Source organism: Wolffia australiana, chromosome 10 (genome assembly GCF_029677425.1).
Source record: "Wolffia australiana isolate 7733 chromosome 10, ASM2967742v1".
Classification (NCBI taxonomy): domain Eukaryota; kingdom Viridiplantae; phylum Streptophyta; class Magnoliopsida; order Alismatales; family Araceae; genus Wolffia; species Wolffia australiana.
In genome coordinates this window covers 8,374,175-8,383,551 of record NC_135844.1, presented here as the reverse complement: position 1 = coordinate 8,383,551, position 9,377 = coordinate 8,374,175, and the positions used below count along the sequence as shown (strand labels likewise).

The 9,377-nt window shown below is 46.1% G+C and overlaps 1 non-coding gene across 1 annotated transcript; it reads left to right on the top strand.

Annotated features, from left to right (window-relative positions):
• Nucleotides 1-438: 438 nt before the first annotated feature.
• On the top strand, nucleotides 439-544 carry LOC144709016 (small nucleolar RNA R71). Its single transcript, XR_013582952.1, has one exon. It is a non-coding gene; the product is annotated as a small nucleolar RNA R71 (small nucleolar RNA).
• The last annotated feature ends 8,833 nt before the right edge of the window (nucleotides 545-9,377 follow it).

Sequence of the window (9,377 nt, the reverse complement as noted above, 5' to 3'; positions counted from 1 at the left end):
CTTCTTGCCTGCCTATAGCATTCACTTCTGATATCATAGGGCATTCTTCTCCGGTGTGGCTATCACTTGAGCACATTTCACATCGATTTATTTGGTTGGGTGCTCTTCCGCTATTCTGACCTTGCCATAGTGAGATTATTTTTTCATTCATCTTTTCCATGGCTTTTCCCATCATTACACCTATCTGTTTTTCAATTCTATCCATAGTAATCTGGGGTTCAACCCCTCTAACATCCAACAGTCCACCTTTCCGAGGGGTAACCCTAACATGATCGGAGGCATCTTGGTGATAGGCTAAATTATCGGACATTTTTTGTAGTAGTGCCATAGCTTCATCTTCATACATGTCAGCTATTGCTCCTCCACTCGAGATATCAACTCTGCCTCTCCACATCATTTAAGCCTTCATAGAAAATTTGCACTAACTCCCATTTTTGAATGCCATTGTGGGGGCACTTCCTAATGAGCCCCATCAATCTCTCCCATGCTTCGCTAAATGTATCATTTCCCTGCTGAAAATTTCTAATTTCTCTTCTGAAAGAATTTGTCCTAGCCACTGTATAATATCTTTTTAAGAAGCTCTTCTCCATATCATTCCATGATTCAAAATTTGTTCCCAATGTTCTAAACCAATCCTTGGCTCTATCCTTAAGGGCATGAGGGAATAGTTTCATTCTCACAACTTCCTTTGAAATTCTGGGGTAAGTGCAACTATCACATGCTTCATAAAATTTTTCTAAGAAGTCATAGGGCTCTTCGTTTGCCTTCCCCAAAAGGACGGTAATAGCTGAAATTGGTGTGGATCGATTCTAAACATCACATCTTCTCCAATCGGGGCAGATATCCTGGTTAAGATGGGGGTTTCTGCTGGTGTGGAATACTCTCTAATCCTCCTCCGTCCATCGTTAACTACCTCAGGGTTTCCTGTTCCATTACCTATTGGGTCCATTGGTACGGGTCTAATCAATATCTCCTCTACAAATGTGGGTTCGGTGAAAGACGACTCGGGTGTGGTGGAATCTACTACAGGGGGATTTCTGTCACTGCTCCCTGATTCAAATCCAGACCTAAGCTTCATACAAAACCACTAATTCAAACACAACACTCGTTAGTCGTTAAAAACCAAATACCGTCTTAAATCAAAATCAATAATAAGGAGACTTAACAAACTCGTGAGCAACAATTAACCACTGTGTTTACAAATAAAAATATGTTGAATTCTTAAGTGTTGCCTCCCCGGCAGCGGCGCCAATTGATAAGCCGAAAATAGGGGTGAAAATTACGCAAATTTTTAGCCCTTGTCGTTGTGAATTTTTGGCTTATGCAATAAAATTTATAAAACTCTACTTAATATGTATAGTGATAAGTATGAGTGTCGTCCAAGGGAGGCAAGTAGGAATTTCAATTTGATTTTATTTTTGGTGTTTTAGATCCTAATTAGAGTGAATTTGATCTTCAATGAGGATCAAGTCACCCTAATTAGGTGAGAATTTAGAGAGGGGGGTAGAAGAGATGAGATGAAAAGAAGAAATGTGGGCTCTAGATTGAATTAATTGATCCAATTGGATGGATCAAAGAATTCAATTAGAGAGGTTGGAAGAAATTTTTGATTTAAGTTTTGGTTGGTTTTGAGAATTTGCTAAATCAGAAATAAAAAGGGAAATCTTAATCTCCTAAGAATTAAAACTAAATTTTTTAGAGTTTTCTTTTGGAATGCAATTGAATGCCAAGGTAAATCCCTCAATTTCTCCTCTCAATCCTAATTAGGGCTTGTACATGCCGCTCAAGCCAAGCGATTTAGAAGTTCAGATCAGAATAGAGATGAAGAAACAAACAACTTAACCTAATTCATTCAAAATGCATAAAAGTTCAAATACAATAAAGGAAAGAAAGTACCAGATAACTTGATCCAAGCTAGAGCTCCTCCCTGTCTTGCAGCTGTGATAGAGCACCATCTAGAATGAGCTCCCCCTCTCGAAATTCAGCTTTTATACTTAGGTTATAGGGTAAAAATCACCATTTTACCCCCATTTAGTACTTAATATTTATCTATCAATGTAGGCTAGATCTGAATGATCTAACTGTACAGATAGAAAGAGGGGATCAAGACGAACAAATCCATAAAAAAATCATCTCAATCGGACTTCAGGATCAAAAGTTATTAATAAATCAATTTTAAACCAATTTAATCCATTAGATTTAAAATTGATTTATTTATTAGTTCCGTTTTTAAACACGCAATGACGTGTCGCTCTCTCATTGGCTGGCGCATTTTGAATCCTCCTTTTGCAGAAAAGTCCTTAAAAGCCTGGAATTGCTTTTGGACGCCCAAAAGTAATTGCGTATATGCCCTAGCGCGCACTCTCTCTCTCCGATTTCTCCTAAAACATTAAAAATATATATTAAAAATTGCAATAAAACCTGAATGATTTTAAATAGGATCTTTACGCCTGCCGTGGCAACCGAGAGGTGTTTTCAGGGTCTTTTTGCAACGTTTCGTTGCAAAAAGGCCCCGAAAAGTCTAGAAATTGCATAAATACATTTTTTCTCCTATAAATCTGCCCTTTTTCATAGAATAAATGCATTTCTTCTTGAAATAAATCCCAGAAAATTCCTAAAAATTTGTAAAAAATTCTAGAAAATTCTAGAAAATTCCCTGATTAATTCCCATGTTGATAAATGTCGAAATAAACTTTTTAATGTGCCATTTTCATCCAAAAATAATTATTTCGAGCTTCAATAAATCCTTAAAAATTCATATAATTAACAGAAAATTAGGGAAAAATCAGAAATTACTTGGAAGCATTATTTTTGTGTAAATATATGATAACAACCCAAATTTAAGCCTTTTAAATGCATAAATCATGCTAATAACATGAAATAAAGACCGAAATTAGGGTGTTATCACTTGGCCTCCGTCAAGTGGGGTCGATGAAGGGCGTGGTGAGGTGATAACACCCTGAATTTGGTCTTTATTTCATGCTATTAGCACAATTTTATGTATTTAAAGAGCGTAAAATGGGATTGTTATCATATATTTACATAAATTTAATGTTTCCAAGTGATTTCTGTTTTTTCCCTAATATTCTGTTAATTTAATGAATTTCTGAGATTTATTTGAGCTTGAAATAATTATTTTTAAATGAAAATGGCAGGTTTACAATTTAATTTTGAGCTTAATTATTATGGGGATGAAATACTGAATTTGCAAGAATTTTCTAGGACTTTTCAGGATTTTTTACAATTTTTCAGAGATTTATCTGAAGAAGAAAAACATTTTTTTAAGAAAAAAGATATATCTATTAGAAAAAAACGAATATTAACATCATTTTCAAACTTGGAAGGGCCTTTTTGTAAAGTTCTGTTGCAATGATACCCTCGAAACAGCTCTCGGTCGTGGTTGCAGGCGTAAAGATATGATTTAAAATGTTATAGGGTTCTATTGCAATTATTTAATATACTTTTTAATGTTTTTAGGAGAAACCAGAGAAGAGAGAGTGCACGAGGGGCATATACACAATAATTTAAGCGCTATACAAATCCCAATTTTGCCAAATTTGGACTTAGATCACTTGTCTAGGGGAATAGAACATCAAGGTTTGATTTGTTTTCCACTTATTTATCATTTAATTGTTAAAATCTTGACGTTTTAGAAGAGTTTGCCAAAAAACAAAAAGGAAAAACTTGCGGCCCGCAATCCCATGCGGGCCGTTGAGTCAGTAGAGGAGGCTAGCTGGCCGTTTGATGTGTCAAACACGTCAAACGGTCAGCCCGCCCACCAAGGCAAGCGGGCGATGCCAGCACACCCCGCATCTGACGTGCTCGCCACGTCAGACGGGGGATGCTGGCCACGCGATTTATCTAGGCCGTCGAAGCTGACAGCCTGGATGGATCTAACGTCTCAAAGAAACAAAATTAAAAAAAACAAAAAATTCCAAAAAAACCCAAAAAAGTTTACCTCTTGCGCCGTTGCCCGCAGTCATCACTATGGGCATCGTTTGTCCGTTTGTTTGGACCATCGGTGACGACACGTGTCACTCCGATGACGGTCCTGATGATGGACCACGGGTGGACCCTAAAAAATTCAAAGAATAAGACCATTGGAGGTGAGCTTACTGCCGTCGCCCTCTTTCTTTGACCATTCCACGTCTGCAGCGCCTACTTTTTTTGATTATTCCACGCCCTCCCCGCCCGCTTTTTTTGACAGTTCAACTACGCCACTGCCATTGGATCTCCATCTGGAACACCCGATCAACAATCCAGATGATTCCACGTCATTTGGTACACCCTATTCTCTCTTAGTGGCTGACACGGCGCCTGAGTCAGTTCGAGTCTACTCTGTCGACGGAGCGTGCGGCGACCCGGCGGGAATGGCCCGAGTTGATCTGATCGACTCGGCCTCTCCCGACCGAGTCAACTGGGCTCTGAACGGTCAAGTTGACCTGGTCGACTCGGCCGCTCTAGAAGGAGTCAACCCGGTTGACAGTCACCAGGTCGACTCAGTCAATCCTGACTGAGTCGACCAGATTGACTCGGTCAATACTGACCAAGTCGACCTGGCTGACTAGGTAAACTCGACCCAGAATGACCAAATGGTCAATACTGACCGAATCGATCATGTTGACTCAATCAACCTTGCGCAGATTGACCAATTGGTTAATATTGACCGAGCCAACTCAGTCAATCATGACCAAGTTGACCATGCTGACTCGGGCAACACGAGTAGAGATGAGTTTGTTGACCCCATGGTCAACCATGGCTAGATTGGCCCTAGGGTCAACACTGACCGAGTTGACCACTTGGTTAAACCCAGTGCAGAGTTGACCATTTACCATGTTGACTTGGTCAAACCTTCCCAGATTGACCATTTGGTCAACCCTGCGCAAATCGACCACTTGGTCATGATTAAATCTAGACCGACCGGACCCGACAAACATGATTATTTCGGCCCACACTACTCAGGATGACGTGGTTGATCCACTCAATCCTGTTCGAGTTCACTCGGTAAATTCAGACCAAAATGAACAAGTTGACTCGGTCAATCTTGACCGGATCTTACAGGTTGACTCAACTGAAGATGAGAGAGGCAAAATGCTCGACCCTAAGGAGCCTCCCTCTATGCTATATCACTTAGCTGACCCCATAAGCTCGACACAGAAAAATGAGAACCAGAACGCATCGAAGAAGCAAGGACAGGCGCTCGAGGGGCCACCAGCTGCTCGAATACCACAGAAGACATGGGCGGCGAGAGTGGTAGGACCTACCCACATAGGCGCTACACACGAGTCTACTACACCTCCGTTCCCCAAGGCTGCACTCCCCCCTCTTTATGATGACTCGACCCCCAAACGGGGGTTCACTGATTCTGAGGGAATACGCATGGTAGCCTTCTCCAAAGAGGAGGACTCGAGGATGGCAGCACCGTTCGCCTACACATTGATTGGGCAGTTCACTACAAAATGCCTACTTATTGACGATATTATGAGGGTATATGATGGTGAGGACGCCAACATATCACCGTCGAACACGTCGCCACGGTCAACCGGAGTCAACACGCCTGCTATGGACCCAACGGCAAAGTCAACCAAAGTCAACCCGCCACGGTCAACTGAAGTCAACACCAAAGTGAACACGCCGCAGCAATCGACAAGCACGTCTCCACCCACGCACGTCCCTGCGCGCGTCATGACACGATGCTAGAGGCAGATCCACAACTGCCCTTTGGCGTGACACGGCGCACGTCTTTACTTTCTCGTCTCTAATTTCTTGTCATTTTCTCTTTCCTCCAAGGCCTATATATAGGCCATTGTTTTCAAGAAACATTAGGTAGTCATTATTCAAGAATTGAGTTTTTGTTTAACTCTTCTTCGAGGACTGCCCAGCCTCCCTATCCTCCATCAACCCTAGCACCACCGTCGTCGTCGCCGCCGCCTCCACTTTGCGTCCCCGGCCTTCCACCTCTTCTCCTCCCACTCTCTCTCTCTCTTCCCCTAGCCATGCAGCTGCCCACACACGCGGCGCACCGAGCACTGGCCCGCGCTGTGCATGTGGCCACCCGCACACGCCGTGCGCCGACCGCCCGCCCACGCCGCGCACGCGGCCGCCCGCACACGCCGCACGCCGTTCGCCTGCCCACGCCATGCACGTAGCCGCCCGCGCACACCGCACGCCGTTCGCCTGCCCACGCCACGCACGTAGCCGCCCGCGCACACCGCACGCCGGCCACCAACGTTGTCGAGGCCATCCAACGGTTATTCATCGACGCCGTCCAATGCTTTGAGCCGTGCGCGCCGGCGCTCCGCGCGCTCAGCGCCACGCGTGCTGCTTCGCACGCTCCGTGCTCTCCGCACACCCTACGCACGCTTCGCGCACGCGGGTATTTGCCTACGATTGACTCTGCGACAATGACATCTACTCTCTACCAGGGCCGTTCAACGCCCGGAATGCCCAGAATCTTCCTCGTCCAGTAGGCTGCTCAACGCATGGATTCGCCCAGCCTCGTCACGATTGGAATTTCCCGCATTCTCTTCACACACAACGGTGCCGTGGTACGCATGAACTCTTTGGTGTGGAAAGTGTTCTCCATCCAGTGTTTTCTCGAGAAGTTTCCACCGCCGTCAGACTTAGATTTCGTTTGGATTTCCCCTCCTCTCTCTTTCTCGAGTGTTTCTTCACGACATGAATTTGGATATTGATTTCGGTGCTTAGGCATCATCGCGGTGGGGGAAGACAGTACTCCCGCCCTCAACAAGGGTTGGAGCTGCACCACCAGCTTTTCATCAGTTTTAAAGTCCGAATCCGACCGCGTGTATTTTTGTGGCTGTTTTATCCCTCCCTACAAACCCGTCTATTACCCTTGACCCGTCATCATCCATCCATCTCCTCAATCGCCCTTTTTCCTTAGTCGTCCTACATCAATATACTTAGCGCCAGGGAATTTCCTCCCACCAGTGGTCATTGGCGCACGCAACCACCGGAGTATCTTCATTCGCTTCCAACTGGAAGCTGACTTTAGGAGGGCTTGGAGTCAAACTACGTGGATGATCAATAGCTCCATCATGCACACCTGTTGCTGGACAGCTGAACAGACGAGCACATGAGAGCACAGTCCTCATTCCATGCCGGTATGGATAGGTTTCCCAAGGCTACGGCCACATCCCCTCACGCCCATTGCTCTTCAATCTTTAGCTGGTGTAGTTGGAACATTTATACGTCTTGATAAAGACGTAGAATTGTGCAATCGCCTAGGATATGCGTGGGTATGTGTTGAGATAGATCTCCTTGAGGCCATTCACTGCATGATACTCATTTGAAATGGAGATGAGTTGATTCGTCAACCCATTGTGTACGAGAACCTTCCATGGTTCTGCACACACTGTACCCTCCTTGGCCATACTATCCATGCGTACCGCCAAAAGGCGTCACCGACTACCTCAACTCCCGTGGAGGAGTACCTCCATCCTCTGTCGTACAACGATTATATACTAGCCGTCAACCACACTACACATGACCGCCACCCTACCCGTTGGCCACCACCGAGCACCCGTCCAACCCATGTATCGCAGGGTGTGCCTACTGTCTTTCTTCACGGGACTCCATGTCGGCCAAGCTGGTATCAGCTAAGCCTGGCCCGATAGCCTCGCACTGGGTGAAGAAGGGCGCTAATAAGCGCCCTCCAACCCTCACTCCAGAAGCATCTACTACTAGTACTCGATCAGGCAAAGGTAAGGAGTTACGAGCCCCACTTACCTCAAACACCTTTGTCGTACTAGATGTACTAGGGAGACAAGAGGGAGAGTGCACAGAGGTCGAGCATATCCACTCCACTATACCATCCCTCCGTCCTTCATCTTCGCGTTCCTCCCTAGCACCTGGACCCACATCGCCCTCTCATAGTCTATCATCCCGCCACCCTCTCACTACTACCCCCCTTTTAGCCCCTACCCCACCATCCTTGCCTACCTCCACCACCCACTTTACACCCTCCCACCGACCTTCATCTCCATCATCCCTACCCCCTAGCTCCATCCCACCTCCTCCCTCCCCTTGCTCCCCTCCCCCTCCATCCCACTTCCCTGCACCCAGCTCACCAGCCACTAGCATCCCTAGCCCCCCTCCGTCCCACTTCCCTCCACCCAGCTCACCAGCCACTAGCATCCCTAGCCGCACCCCCCCTCCACCGGATATACTCACCTCTTTGCCCGATCTCCACCCATCATATATACCTTTTGAGAGGGAGGATTGCTTGACTAACACTAAAGCCCTACTCCCTTGTTCAAAGGACACCTATGGAGATACTGGCGGCCACGCCCCCCCAGGTGAGGAGGATGATGCCGCCTCCCTCTTTGAGGAGTCAGACATGGACATTTCCCCACTTCCGGGTCATCACTCAGATACACCGCATACACATCCCATGTATAACACCCGATCTAGGGTGCGCCACACAAGACAATAGTTTTATGATTCCAAGCCTTGTTTGGAATTGTAGAGGGATTGGCAACCCTCTAACCCAATCAAATCTCCTCTCCCTAGTCAATAAGTACAACTTAGGAATAGTTGGACTTATTGAGCCAATGAGTACATTGGATTGCTCCCATTCCATGAGTACATCGGATTGAGTCGGGGAAACTCGGAATGGATCAGGTTTACTGTCATCCCTCGAATAAGCTCTGGCTCTTTTGGAAGCGGGACTATTCGTTGGAACTACTAGCTGAGGGGACCCAGTACGCCACTTTCGACGTACCGTCCTCCCAAAAGCCCTATAGGCTTACTATTGTCTATGCCTCACATAGACACTTAGTGCGGGAGGCCTTCTGGGGGGAACTCGCCTTACACATTCACTCTTACTCACAGCTTGTTGACCTCCCTTGGTTTCTAGCTGGGGATTTCAACTGCATACGGGCAGTCAGCGAACGCCAAGGAGGGTGCCTACCTCGGCCAAGTTCTATGCAAGCGTTCAACGATTTTATCCACCAGACATAACTTGTGGAGCCTCCTACTATCAGAGAGAAGTGGACTTGTGTGTAATCAGCATCAAGCCGATGCGCGTATGTACCAACGGATCGATCGTTGTTTCACCAATAGCGCGGCGCTGATGCAGTGCACCATCATGATTGAGCTCTTCTCGCGATATTATTCAGATCACTCACCGATCCTCCTTCTCCTGGACTCGAGTAATCGAGTTCGCCGCACACCATTTCACTTCCAAGCCATGTGGTTAGAGCATAACGACTTTCATCGTTTTGTACACAGCCATTGGCATGGAACGATCTCGACATCACCTATGGAGAACTTCAGCTATCGCCTGAGGAATCTCAAACTCCACCTGAAGTGGTGGAATCGACATATCTTTGGAGACGTCCAAGCGCTAGTCAAAG